Consider the following 14,317-nt stretch of genomic DNA (forward strand, 5'->3'; position numbering starts at 1 on the left):
GTCTTTGTTTTTAAAGATTGGACACACTTGATTATGAAATGGATATTGGAGTGAGGAAAAGAACAAAAAACACCTTGGGTTTGGGCTCAAGCTCAGAGCATGTGACCTGCTGGTGGAAATGATTCAGCAGTAAGAGAGAAAAAGCAGAAAACTACTGAAGGGAAACCCTTCAAGAGACAAGAAACATGATCCCTGGAGCACACGAGAAAGGGTTGGACTTTGAAAGAGTAGACAGTGACTCTGGCTGACCGTGGACCCAGGAATGCTGTCTGTTTGATTCAATGTATTGACCCACCTCCAGAATAGCACCTCACATAGTAGGTGCTCAATAAAATTTATGTCTATTGAATGAATATGGATACCGATGGAAGCAGGTTTCTAGATGTGGAGGTGAAGGTGAGGAGATTCCTTCTGCTTCTGACTGCTCAGTGAAGGCTGGGGTAAAACCATCCGCAGAGAGCTCGCAGGGGAGGGGAGGAGGGTGAATGGAAGTGGGAGGAGCTGTCCAGGAGCTGGGTCAGTCTCACTTTATGAAGGAAAGGTGCTAAAAATATGTTTCTCTTCCGGTTGACACCAACGGAATCGATGCCCAGTTTCCTACCCTGAATTGAAATTCTACCTTCGCCATATACTATGTTCCCAGACATCCTTGTGTCATTTTCTGTGTGTTGTTTTCTGGTCTCTATTGCTCCTGGCCCTTCCCACACTGTTTTGATTAGAGTAGCTTTATAATGTTCCTTTTTTTTCCTTTCTTTTTGCATGGGCAGACACCAGGAACCGAACCTGGGTCTTTGGCATGGCAGGTGAGAACTCTGCCACTGAGCCACCGTTACCCATTCCTTTCCTGGTTTTTAATACGTCATAAGGAAAGTATGTCCTCACCACCTCATTTCAAAAATGTCTTGGCTATTCAAACAAATTTAGTCTGTCATTTGTATTTTTTTTTGAACATCCAAAGCTTTTTCATATTTTACTACAAGGTACTTCAGATGTATTATTAGTTAATTAGTAATTTATAAGCTGTTCGTTCATATCCTACATGTACAAAATAATTTTACAAAAATGCTTAAAGCACTAGTAGACAATGTGTTCTCTGCTGGGCTGGTACTGGAAGGCATTATCTGGGCAAGTGGCACCCACTGCAAAGTAGCAGGAGCAGCAGCAACCAGCACCACGGGGCCACCTCCTCATCTGATCCTCTGTCCTCCAGCCACTTCTTCTTTCCCAAGTTCACGGTATCTTGAGTCTTCCGCTTTACTCCTCTCTTCTTTGGGCTTCTTCTCACCTGGGACCCACCTCCTCACAGATGACCCGTAACAGAAATACATCCTCATACTTTTCTATCTTGGACAAGAACAATTCTGGTTCTCTCAAACATTCAGCAATGTTATTTCTTATGGCCTTTTATCCCTAAATGTGTCCCTTCAAACTCAAATCAATCCCCTTCAACCAGAGTTCTCAAATACCCTTCATTATGTCCTTTGTGTGGTGTGTATGTACTTAGTCCTTCAAGTATCTATACTACAATATTCAACCCTCACGATAAAAACAAGTAGAAAAGCTGTCTTGTCACCATCGCTTTACATTCCGTATCACCAGGAGCTCTGCTAAGAAAATACAAAAAGGAAAAATCCAGTCTAATAATTAGCTGCAACAAGTTCTTAATGTGTGCTACTGAGGAAAAGTCTCTAGGCCAAAATTATTGCAATCAAATATTCAGTTCTTTCCAATGTCACCAAAAAATCCAGGGTCATGGATCAGACCCAAAATCCATTGTGGTATTGATAGATAAAGCATTGCACTTCGCAGACAGTAATTTATAAGAAGAGCTAGTCAACCTGTCTGTTTTCCAGACTTGTGCCACCTCGTGTGAGATCCATCCAGTCCACGCTCACCTCACTGCCTCTGTCCTCAGTGTGGGAAACCATTGTGTATTTACCCACTTCAGGCATCGGCCACAGTATTTTCATTCTTTGGAGTTCAACCCTGAGTCTGAGCTCATTGTCTTCTCCTCCCCAGCCCCAGTACTTGTTGGAGAATCCATTCACCTTGGAAAATTGGTCTCTGGTTAGGACATTAACACCCCCAAAATATCCTTTGTAATGTAGCCTGTGCCCAGTGCTGTCCCTGCAACCACCAGGTGTTTTGGTTGGTATGCACTTGTAGAAGGTAAGGTCATTCTTGGACAGCAGATCCTCATCATGAAAAATGAAGCAGTCCCAATGTTCCCCTCGAGAGCTTCTAAATAGCCCACATCAAGAGTTTGGTTCGATGAAACTTTTTACTTCCAGCCTGGTGGATGCTGTAGATGCCATACTCTGGCTGCTGCCTCTGCAGGAAGGGGTGGAGACGTCCCAGCAGGTTTACCAGATGTCTCTCTCAGTTCCGGTAGGGTGAGAGGATGGCACCTCGTTGTAAAGCCTTGCACTTCTCTGGGCGATACCGCACCCCTCCCCTTGCCCCCCGTCCATGTTAGGATTTTCTGCCCTTACTTTTTCTAAAGTGAGCTTTGGTTTGAAATTGAGCTTGTTGAGGCCTCTGAGGTATGGAGACAAATAAGGGCGGTTTTCAAGTTCTGCTTTTTTCATAGATGCTGTATTCATCTTCCTTCTTCAAAACTGCACCTTATTGAAATAAGCTATGAAATGTTTTGCTTTAGGAATCTCTTGGATAGGATCCCCAAAGTAGTTACTGGTGGCTCACCCGACCACCATCAGGCATAAGGTTAAAAGAAACAACAATCGACATCTGTAGGAAAGGTGGAAAGGGAAGTTGAAGCCCGTATCTTTTATTGTGTGAATTATGTGTATCTCACTGCCTCAGTGCAGTCTGGCAAGCTTCTTGGAGTTCACCTTGTCCCAATCTGTTTGTAGACCTGATGGCAACCGAAGATGCGATGCCTGCTTTTGCTCAGTTGTGATACTCCTTGGTGTTCCCTGGCTTGCATCTCAGCTCCATCAGGCAGAGTTCTGTCTCATTCTCTGTGACCAAATTTCCTCTGTTTATAAGGCTCAGCCATATTGCATTTGGGCCCAACCGTGATTCAGTTTGGTCTCATCCAAAGAAGTTGTTCAAAGGTCTTATTTCCAAGTGAGCCCACTCACAGGACTGTGGTAGATTTGAACATGTCTTTGTGGGGGTGCCTGACTCAGTCTATCACATCATCCGGCTGGAAGCACTGATCGATGCACGCATGTGCAGAAACTACCCTGGGCCGGGGAAAGGACCGCCTTCACAAGCAGGCCACCCTGCACACAGTCCGTACAGTTGATCGACCCCACCGGCACACCCTGACCTCGTTATTATTTGTATTTTTAAGTGGACTTTTTTTCCCCAATTAAAAAAATAGCCAATAGCAGAGAGGCTACTCTGGAGGTTGCTCTTATGCAAGCTTCAGTTAGACATTGCTACTTATCAACTCATCAAACCCCAACCAGGACCATTCACCCAATCCTAAAGAACACCCAGGGCAATATATAAGATTCCACAAGGTTTGCATGCACTATTGTAACTGCCCAGGAACCTACAACCTCCAGATGAGTCCCTGGACCCAATAAGTCCTGAAACCTAAAGGGCCGAGCCTCTCCAGAACATCAGCTAGTTTCATCTCCTTACCCCAAATTATTGACAGCCCCCTCCAACATGAAAAAGTTAGAATGAGCATAGCCTAAACAACCCTAAAGAGTGAGATAGAAAGATCAGAGGTGATGGTGGAGTTATACAGAGAAGGTAGGATTTAACAAACGAATATGATTACTGAATCATTAAATTGATATCTCTTTTAACCTCCAGTATCTTAGAGCAGCTAGAAGCAAAAACCTAAACTTGTGGAATTATAACCCATGTCAGACTTTGAAATACGTTCTACAACTAAATGTGGTCCTGTGCTTTGAAATCTATTGCTTTTTTGTGCATATGTTATTTTTCACAAAAAAGAAAAAAGTCAGTTGTGATGAAAAAAAAGTGTTTATTCCTTCTAGAGGAATATTCTGGAGCAGTGAGAAGGAAAAATCTGAGAGGATCATATGGTAGCTCATGACAAACTCTGGGATCTGTCCTATAACTACCTGTTGAGGGGTTCTTTAGGAACTATTGCTTTTTTATTTCTTTGTTTTGTATATATGATATATCATGCAATAGAAAAGTTATTTAAAAAAGCAAACAAAAAAGAAGAGAACAAAGCAAGATTCCCAGGGAAGGAACAGAGGAAAGGATGCTTTCTCCCAGGGGTGAAACAATTGCACATAGAGTGCAATCTTAAAAATTGTACTGCTTTCCCAGGGCAAGAATCAAATGAAGAGGTGTTAAAATAGTATAAACAGTTAAACACAGGCAATTCTAAAGGTCTAGAAAAGTCAAACCAAGTATTAAAGAGGAGCCTTAACACAAAGCCGGTTAACAATGAGCCTCTAGGCACAAGAGCAATCTGCTCTTCAGAGTAAACCATTAAAGATAATCAGATGTCTAGACACCAGGAAAAAAATCTACAAGTCATGTTAAAAAAACAAGATATGACCCAGTCATAGGAACAAATTAAAACTTCAGAGGAGACAGAATTTGGAACAGCTAATCAAAGATGTTCAGACAAGTCTAATTCAATTCAAGGACCTGAAAGAACATATGGCTGAAAAGATAGAGCTTATTAAAAAGACGCTGTATGAGCATAAAGAAGAATTTGGAAGTATATATATATATATATATATAAAGCTAATAGCAGGCATGGTGATTCTCCCGGGGTTTGTGTTGCATTTATGACTATCAATTTATTTGGGATATTTTATGACCTTTAGCAAAATGTTTTTCTTCTTTAAAATTGAACTTAAAATTTTGATTGCAAATTAATTCAAATTAATTAAAAATTGTATTGGAATAAAACATAAAGTTAAGTGCAAAGCCCTTTCTTTCCAGCCTGGTGTGAGCATCATTCAGAATGAGGCGGAGACTGTTTCCAGAAGGCGGGTGGCTCCCAGGTGCCCCTCCCAATTGTCCCCTTGTGATCTGAGTTCTATTATCATAGATTGTTTTTGCCTTTTTTTGAACTTCCTGTTAGGTGGAATCATATGGTATAAATTCTTTTGTGTGTGTCTGTTTTCACTCAGTATGTTGGTGGGGTTCATCCATGTTGCAAGGATCAGGAGTACGTTCCTTTTTATTGCTTGTAGTATTCCATTGATGAATATACCACAATATATTTACCCACTCTGCTGTCACTGGACAGATGGAGTTATGTATGATTTTTGGCTATTATGAATAAACTCTATGAGCATTCTTGTACAAATCTTTTGATGGAAAGAGCACTCACTAGGGTATCTACTTAGGACTAGTATTGCTGGGTCATAGAGTAGATGTTTGTTTAGCTTTAGTAGATACTGTCAAGCATTTTCCAAGTGGTTGAACCTGCCACCAGCAATGTAAGAGTTCCAGGTGCCCCACGGCCTCAACACTATTTGTTTTCATCAAACTTTTGAATTTTATGACCAAAAGGGGGAAGAGTGAAATGAGACAAAGTGTCAATTGCTGAGAGATTTCAAACAGAGTCGAGAGGTTGTCCTGGAGGTTATTCTTGCGTTAAGTAGATATCACCTTGTTATTCAAGATGTAATGGAGAGGCTGGAGGGAACTGCCTGAAAATGCAGAGCTGTGTTCCAGTAGCCATGTTTCTTGAAGATGATTGCATAATGATGTAGCTTTCACAATGTGACTGTGTGATTGTGAAAACCTTGTGTCTGATGCTCCTTTTATCTACCTTGTCAACAGACGAGTAGAACATATGGAATAAAGATGAATAATAGGGAGAACAAATGTTAAAATAAATTTAGTTTGAAATGCAATAAAGATGAATAATAAGGGGAACAAATGTTAAAATAAATTTAGTTTGAAATGCAATAAAGATGAATAATAAGGGGAACAAATGTTAAAATAAATTTAGTTTGAAATGCTAGTGATCAATGAAAGGGAGGGGTAAGGGGTATGGTATGTATGAATTTTTTTTCTGTTTTTGTTTTATTTCTTTTTCTGAATAGAAGCAAATGTTCCAAGAAATGATCATGATGATGAATATGCAACTATGTGATGATATTGTGAATTACTGATTATATATGTAGAATGGAATAATCAAAATAGGAATGTTTTTTGGTATTAAAAAAAATAAAATTAAAAATTAAAGAAAAAAACTTTAGAATTTTAGCCATCCTGGTGGTGTGTGGGGGTAGGTAGTGACACCTCATTGTGATTTTAATTTCTATATCTCTGGTGACTAATGTCTTTAAGCACATTTTCCCAAGTTCAGTGCCCATGTTCATATCCTCTCTTGCGACTTTATCTGAGGTGCTCCTTCAAGATTTTTTGCCCATGTTCGCATTGACCCTTTTCTTATTGACTTTTTAATATTCTTCATGTATTTCGAGGCTGAGTCCTTCATCAGGGAGACATAATGTAGACGTCTTTCCCCATTTGATGGTCTGATGTTTGACTCCTTTAATGGTGTCTTTTGATGAAGGTTCTGTGTCTTTCTAGTAAATTCATTTCTAGTTATTTTATAGCTTTGACTCCTACTGTGAATGGGGTTAAAGTTATCATCAAACATGCTAGTTAAGTGACAGCATAGCACAGTAGGGTTTACAATGTGAAGGAATTGTCACTGCCTCTTTCTCCTCCAAGCCTTCAATTTGAGTAAATAATCCCTTTGGACGTCTTCTGGTTTTAGTTTCTCTGGTGGTTTCCTCCAGGCACCACCATTTCTTGATTTACCAGCTGTTGATATTCCCGCCTTCTTGCCTTCAGTGTGAGGATTTGGCTCTCCTCTGCTCCCTTGGACTTCCCTTCTCCCTACCCTCCGCATGTAGCTGCCTACCCAGTAGCTCAAACACTCGAAATGAAACTCAACCAGAGGCAGAATCGCTGGATCCTCAACATCCACGGCTGATACTTGCCTTCCCACCACCACTTCCCCCTCAATCCATCTTCAACTTCCTTCAGCTTTGCCTGCATTTTATTAAAGTTGAGAATAATTGATATTAATTTTGCAATCATAGCCCAACCTCCCATGACTTGTTTGGGGCTTGACAAAAATGTTGCAACCCTGATATTTCTAGGGTGCATCACCGTATGCAGAGGACAATGTGCCTACTAAGTTCAGGCCTGACCACGCTGCCCTCCTTGGCTCTCCCATCTCAGTGCTGTTCAAAAACAAATCTTCTTAGTGTGAAGCGCAGATGGTGCCACCGTTTCTGTTTCCACCGGTTATGCTCACAGTCATACCATGATCTCTTTCGTGGCTTCCTCCGTGGGTCACAATAGTTGAATGCAGAAGGCAAAAATGATATTGATTGCTCTAACCTGCTGAGCATCCATCTCTTCCCCTGTTTTCTTTGGGGAGTCACCTCTCCCCTATTGATGGCATATGGGTGGACATTCCAGGCTCCTGCCCTCTCTCGGACATGAGTGAGTTCAGAAAATCTGACTCTGGACAAAATAATGCAAAACAGAAAACATGGCCAGAGTGGTCTCTGTCTTGGAGATGGAGCCCTCCAAGGTCATTTGTTGTCCCCTGCTCCCAGGCCCTGGGACCTCGCTGGGTCTTGTCTTTCCCCAGGCCTGGTTCTACAGTTGCCTTTCAATGCTGTGAGCAGCCCCAGGTCCTCCACTAGAGACGTGGATAACCTGTGCTTGACAAGAAACAAAACATACTGAAGACAGGCCTCCACCTGCTCTCATCAGAGGTTGGAGCATGTTAAAGAGAAGGGCTTCTCCCTCTTCCGTTCCCTAAGTCAGGAGGGATTTGAGGGTGCCTGTTAGGGTGGGAGCTGGGAAAGGTGAATTCCTCTATACAATGAAGGAGAGAAATGAAGCTTTGAGGACGGACGGGGGACCTGGGAGCGGGAAACTGGAGGGACCCACACAGAGGTGGTGGCAGTAGTGTGAGGTGGCAGAGTTGAGAGCCTCAGAGGCAGAGGGTCTCCAGAGGGAGTCTGGGAGGGAAAGTGTGATCGAGACAGGGTTTTGCCTTGTTGGCCACGAGACCACAGGCCATGGGCCCCTACCTTCACTCTTTTTTTTTTTTTTTGCATGGGCAGGCACCGGGAATCGAACCTGGGTCTCCAGCATCTGCTGTGGATTTTTACTAATCAGACCCTGACTGCGGTCTCCAAGATCCCCCAGCACTCCTTCCTCTTCAGGTGTTGGTGCTGTCCTATCTGGTGATATAACTATGTCTTATTTCTGCTAACCTTTTTTTTCTTTTTTTTTTTTTTTTGATGCCCATGTTTTATTCATACACATTAGCATGGGGTCTGCAGGCCCCTGGAGTCTGAAAGAAATTAGAAAACCACAGAATGTCAGGGCAAGAAGAGGCCTGGGGAGCGACCTTATCCAGGCTGTCTTTTTGCAGAAGAGGAAATGGAGGGTCACAGTGGGCGGCGACCTGAGGTTACAGGCAGAGAAAGAGCTGGGCTTAGGGCTGGGGCACCCTCACTCGCAGGTTCCAAGCCACGCAGGGGGTGAGAGGAGGAGGCTCAGGGAGGGGAGTTGGTCGGTGTCCTGGAAGCCCAGGGATGGGTAGAGAGCATGGAAGGAGGAAAGACATAGTGCCATGTGCTGGAGAAGGGGACGGGAGCCCTGTCCTCGGCTGTGAGCTTCCCTGCTTCTCATTCCCGCATGTGGTGTCCTGGCTGGAGCCTTCTGCTTTCATTCTCACCTCCTTTTCTCCCATCTCTCTGGGTCATTTTGAGTCTCTCCCTCAGTTTCTGGAGCCCTCCTGACCTAGCTCCTTCCTCCCTTCCTCTCTCGTTGTCATTACCTCTCCCTTACTCTTCCTCCACCCTCCGATGTTTCAAACTAAATCGTCCCCTTGTGGCCAGGCCGTGCTCCTCATTACAGTCCCTGGACGAGGTTGTGATGCCAATTTGATGTCTGAGATGAAAGCAGGAGTCTGCTGAGGAGGTCAGGGAGCCTCGGTGTGACGGTTGGGTTCTGGTGTCAGCTTTGCCGGGTGATGTGCCCAGCGGTCTGGTCAGGCAAGCACTGGCCTATCTGTTGCTGCAAGGATATTTCTTGGCTGGTTGATAAACCAGGGGCTGGCTTGTTAAATCATCAGTCAGGTGATTGAAACTGTGGTTGATTACATCTATGCTCAACTAAAGATGCATCTTCAGTAGGTAAGATAATCCAGTCAGTTGAATTTGAGCCAATCAGTTGAAGACTTTGAAGGAAGAAGAGAGGACTTTCACTGTTTTCTTCAGCTAGTGAGCCTCTTCTGTGGAGTTTGTTGAAACCCTTCATTGGAGTTGCCAGCTTCACAGCCTTCCTTATGGATTTTGGATTCTTGCATTCCCATGGTTGCTGAGACACCTTTGTAAATCCCATGTTTACAGACCTCTCTGCTGCTTCTGTTTCTCTAGAGAACTGACTAATACACTTGGTTTTGCCAAACATCCTGTGTGGGCTGAGCAGCTGCCAGGGGTCTGGGAAGTTAACCTGTCACCAGGCTCCACAAAGGACAAAGGGAAGAGAGGAAAGAGCAAGAATAGGGAGGGAGGGAGCCTGCCTCTGGCACCTATAATGGCTCATGCTTGGTGGGAACTATTGTCAAAGAAGAATTGTTAACCCCCTGATGCAAGTTTCTGCCATGTAAGCAAGCTGCCTCTCTCTGGTTTCTTCGAAGAGGGAGTGGAATTAAGGATGGGGTGAGGTCTGGTGTGATTCCTGGCCTCCTACCTACAAATGCCAATTTGTGTGTTCTTTTTCCAATATTTGAGCTTATTCTTTCTCTTCTCTTATTGCGTGGTCTGTCATTTCAAAAGCAGTGTTGGCCAATAGATGACAGGCTGAGACTGAGTGTAGGTTTTGAATTCTAAATTCCCCTCCTGAGAGCTTTAACTGATCTGTACTCCTGCCAGAGGGAATTACATTTGGGGCTCCATCACCAAAAAGAGAGTCATTTACACTTTTTCAATAGTTTATTGAACCATTTGGAATTCGCAATAGGTTTATTTTAAAAATTCCAGAATTTTTTAGTAGTTTGTTTTATTCCTCTGGATTTAAAATCATTTTAATGATTATTGCATTACATTGAAAATTATTCTTACAATGCTGGGTATAATATTACTGCTCTCTCATAAACATAAAGCAAATTTTAAATTAAAAGTAATTCTGCTCTGATTTAAAAAAAATCTAATTCTTATAGCTCATTGCCTTTTGGTGGTCTGTTTTGAGTCATCTGGAGATTGTGGCAAATCATGCGATTACATTTGTGGAAAGTAAGTGGTTACGTGTCTCCTCTCAGCTGTGGTCATGGCCTCCTTCAGAGATGCTAACGGTGTTTTCCTGATTGTCACCATTGTAGAAAAAGAGAAAGGGAATTGAATGGAGCAGGGAAATGGGGTGGCGTAAAAGAAGAAACAGAGACCGGGTTTAGAAACAGTGACATTTATGTAGTCAGAGGGATGTAGGGGTGAGAAAAAGAAGGAACTTGTAAGAGAAGGAAAAAAAGGAGGGAGCTGGATACTCCTGGAGGAGCAGGTGACAGAAAGGAGGGAACTCGAAGAGAGGAGGCAGGCCAGGGAGAGAAGGAGGGGAAAAAGGGGCAGGTGGGGACCAGTGGGAGGGGAAGCCTCCACCCAGAGAATGCACTGCAGCCCCTGATGTGCCTTGACCCTATCAGTCTATTCCAGGGACTAAAGGGACTTCCCTGATGGTCCACAGAGGTTTCTTGGCAGTATTCAGACTCTGAGGTGGGAGAATGAAGATGGAGGCACGCCTAAGCTTCAGGGGGCAAAAGTGCGTGTGAGTCTTAGGGATGGACTTTCTCCATCATAATTTCCATCTGTTACTTTCCCTTTTCCTCCTCCAGGGACTTAGCTTCTCCCTCAGACTACTACTTCCCGTTAGAATCTGATCCTTCCTAAACTTCATTCTTTCTGGAAGCCTCCAAGTCCGTCATCCACTTCCAACCCCCCTCCCTCTCCCTCCCTGGACCACATCTCCTCCCCTGAGCTCCCCCAAAAGACTCTAAAGTCTCATCCCAGGGTATGCCGTCACCTCCGCCAGCAACAGACTGAAGCTTCTCCACCAGGGCTTCGAGTTCCTGCTCATGCCTTTCTAGCAACTTCTCCTCCCTTTCTCTGCTTACTGCCCCTCCACCCTGGAGTTCCATTCTGACCTATGGAAATCATGATGGCGATTTGGGTCCCAGCCCCCTGCCATCTGTGCAGCCCCGGCTCGGGGCCACAGTGGCCGTCACAGGTGTGGGCAGCAAAGATGCACCAGCTCCTGGGGCTGAGGCCCCTGGGAACACAGCACTTCCTGGGCACGGTGAGAGCAGGGCCCAGGAGATGAACACAGGAGATGAGTGAGGTGCCCGATAAAGCTACACCAGGCCCAGCCACCCAGCACGGAGCAGGATGCTGGGGCTAGGGTGAAGCGAGTGAGGCACTGCCTTCCAGCACCAAATGAGAGGGGAGCCCCACCCTCTGCCAGCAAGAGGAACTCCATTTCAGCTCTTGGATGCCCTGGACCCTCTCTGATATTGCACCTAAGGCAAGTGGCCAGGAGGGGATGAAGAGCTGGAGGATGGAGGGAGGAGCCGGGTGAGCCCCAGGGACACTGGACTGAGGCCACTGAACAAGTCATCCTCTATGCCTCTCTCCCCTCCCCGACTACACACTCCTTCCCACCTACCCCACGCCAACAACTCTACAAGCTTCTATCCTGTGTCTTACTTGTGCTGAACCCAAGGGTGACACAGACTCTGTCCAAACAAGCTCACTGCTCGGGGCAACTGTGGACATAGGGTCCCAGCAGACTCTCCCCAGGTGGAGAGTGCCTGATCAAGTTGGAGAGGTCTTGGGGGTTTTTCTAGTTTGTTGGCTGCTGGAATGCAATACACCAGAAATGGAGGAGATTTTTTAAAAAGGGGAATTTAATAAGTTGCTAGTTTATAGTTCTAAGGCCATGAAAATGTTCCAATTAAAGCAAGTCTATAGAAATGTCCAATCTAAGGCATCCAGGTAAAGAGACATTGACTCAAGGAGGCTAAGGAAGTTCAGGGTTTCTCTCTCAAGTGAGAAGGCACATGGCAAACACGGTGTTTCTCTCCAGGCTTCCTGCTTTATGAAGCTCCTGCAGGGCATTTTCCTTCATCTCCAAAGGTCACTGGCTGGCGGACTCTGGTTCTCTCAGCCTGGTGGCTCTGTCTTTCTAGTAGCTTTCTCCAAAATGCTTCCTCTTTTAAAGGATTCCAGTAAACTAAGACCCCACATAAAATGGGCAAAGACACATCTCCATGGAGATAATCTAATCAAGTTTCCAGCATACAAAGCTAAAAATAGGGTTTAAGAGAAAATGTTGCTCCCACAAGATTGGGAGCAAGTTTAAGACTAAAGCATGGCTTTTGTAGGGCACATAAATCTTTCCAAACAAGCACAGGGGGCTAATGGAAAGTGTGGGGGTTTGCCCAGACTGCAACATGAAGGATTGTCAACCAGGAACTGGGATCAAGTCAGGCCGACTGCAGTGGTGCAGGGACAATGGCCAGGTGTGTGATGGGTTGAGTTGAAAACTGGCCAAGGGGGCATCCCTGGGTAAGTAGGGATCAGCACCCTTGCAAGGACAACCAATGACCCAAGGTCATTTGTAAAATTACAAATAACCTACTCACCCACCAGTTGTCTGTGATCAATGCAGAGAAAACCCTGATGCAGAGATCCCCCAGGCCCTGGTTTAGCCTGAAGGGACCAGAGGGGCAGCTGCACCCGACCAGAGCAGAGCAGACACGCAGCCTCCTCCCCAGAAGGCTGCCCGGCCGGGGTCAGGGAAGAACGTCCAGCGGCCTCCAGACCCCTCCACTCAGCCCAGCCCTGCGCCGCTTCCTCTTCAAAAGTCCTGACACCCGCAATGCGCCTACTTCCCCCGCCTCTGCGTGGGCTCCGCCCTGGCCAGGACACCTCGGCCACTCATCCTTCCGCTGCCTCAGCCTCTCTTCTGCAAAGGGTAAGCCCAGAAAATAGGCCTCACAAGATTGACCCTACTTCCCCAAACCTAAATGCTCTTTGCCAAGGGCTGGTTTCCTGAGAAGTGTCATGTGTGGGTTTACGGGGAAGCAGTTTGTGCCTCTTGCACCCTGAGCACCACCCGGCCCCTTGTGTCTGTCCCCAGCACTCCTCAGAGGTACGTGTGGAGGATAGGGGCTGGGCCCTGGGGCATGGGGTGACTCTGGGTTGGTGGTGACGAGCCCTGGAATGCTGTGACCTCTTTCTGATGTGTAGCCTGAAGCCACCAGTCATGGAGAGTCATCTAAAGCAGGAATTGCCTCCTGCTTTCTTCTAGGACGGACCAGCCGTGGGTTGCAGGGGCCGAAGATGAGGGAAACTGGTGGGGCATCACATGCACCACGAGACCCTGCTACCCAGAAATGTCCCCATATTGGGGGTGGGCCTGGCCCTTGTGGTTGGGCCAGACGGTCACCCTACTGGGCAGGAAGCCCCTGCGCTCGTCCCGTGGGACCCGGAGTCTCCATCCGGCACAGGCAGGTCTCCCACCGCAGGGCAATAGGGTCATTTATAAAGTGACAAATGCACACACTTTACACGCATCTACAAGCCCCAGTGCAGAAGGCTGCTTGCAGGACCATGCCGAGCTCTGTCCTCCTCCAATTCATGCTCTGTCCCCTCCATCTCATATCTCCAGAGGCAGGTGGAAAGAGGGGGGACAGAAAGAGGGGGCTGCAGAAGGGGGATTCTGCTCACTTTGCTGGAGGCCCCTGAGCCTCCTTCTTTGTCCCCACTTTGACCTCATCAGAGTCTCTCCCAGGACCAGGACAGCGTGCCCGGGGGCTCTGAGGGGCCCCTGCGCCCTCCCCGAGGCAGGGCTGGGCCGCCTCCCTCCTCTGTCCACCTGCTCCTGCCCTGGCCCCAGCGGGGCGGCCCTTGGGTCTCTGGCCTCCCCCTGCAGGGTTGACCCCTGCCGCACCGTGCGTCGGGCCCGTGAGCTCATCCGGGGAAGGACATCAGGGATTGCTCATCCGGGGAAGGACATCAGGGATTTCAAATAACTTACAGGATTCCTGTAATGAAAAGACATCAAAAAGCTGAAAATAAAAATGATCTATTTGTCCGCCACTCAGAGGCTTTTCCAGAGCAGAAACTCAGGGTCTCAGGTGGTTTGGACAGGTGAGGAGGGGGAGCCTCAGCACCAACCCGGCAGGGTCCAGCCGGGAGCCCGAGGGGGATGGGTTGGGCGGGAGAAGCATTCACAGCAGAGGCGCCACAGCTGGACACAAGGCAGCAGGGCCAGCACGAGAGAGGTAGATGAGGGGACGCAG

The 14,317-nt window shown here is 46.4% G+C and overlaps 1 pseudogene; it reads right to left on the reverse strand.

The window, feature by feature from the left end:
- Nucleotides 1–1,750: 1,750 nt before the first annotated feature.
- Nucleotides 1,751–14,317, reverse strand: part of LOC143690403 (beta-1,4-galactosyltransferase 4-like) — a 50,712-nt pseudogene continuing 38,145 nt past the window's right edge.

Source organism: Tamandua tetradactyla, chromosome 7 (genome assembly GCF_023851605.1).
Source record: "Tamandua tetradactyla isolate mTamTet1 chromosome 7, mTamTet1.pri, whole genome shotgun sequence".
NCBI classification, from domain to species: domain Eukaryota; kingdom Metazoa; phylum Chordata; class Mammalia; order Pilosa; family Myrmecophagidae; genus Tamandua; species Tamandua tetradactyla.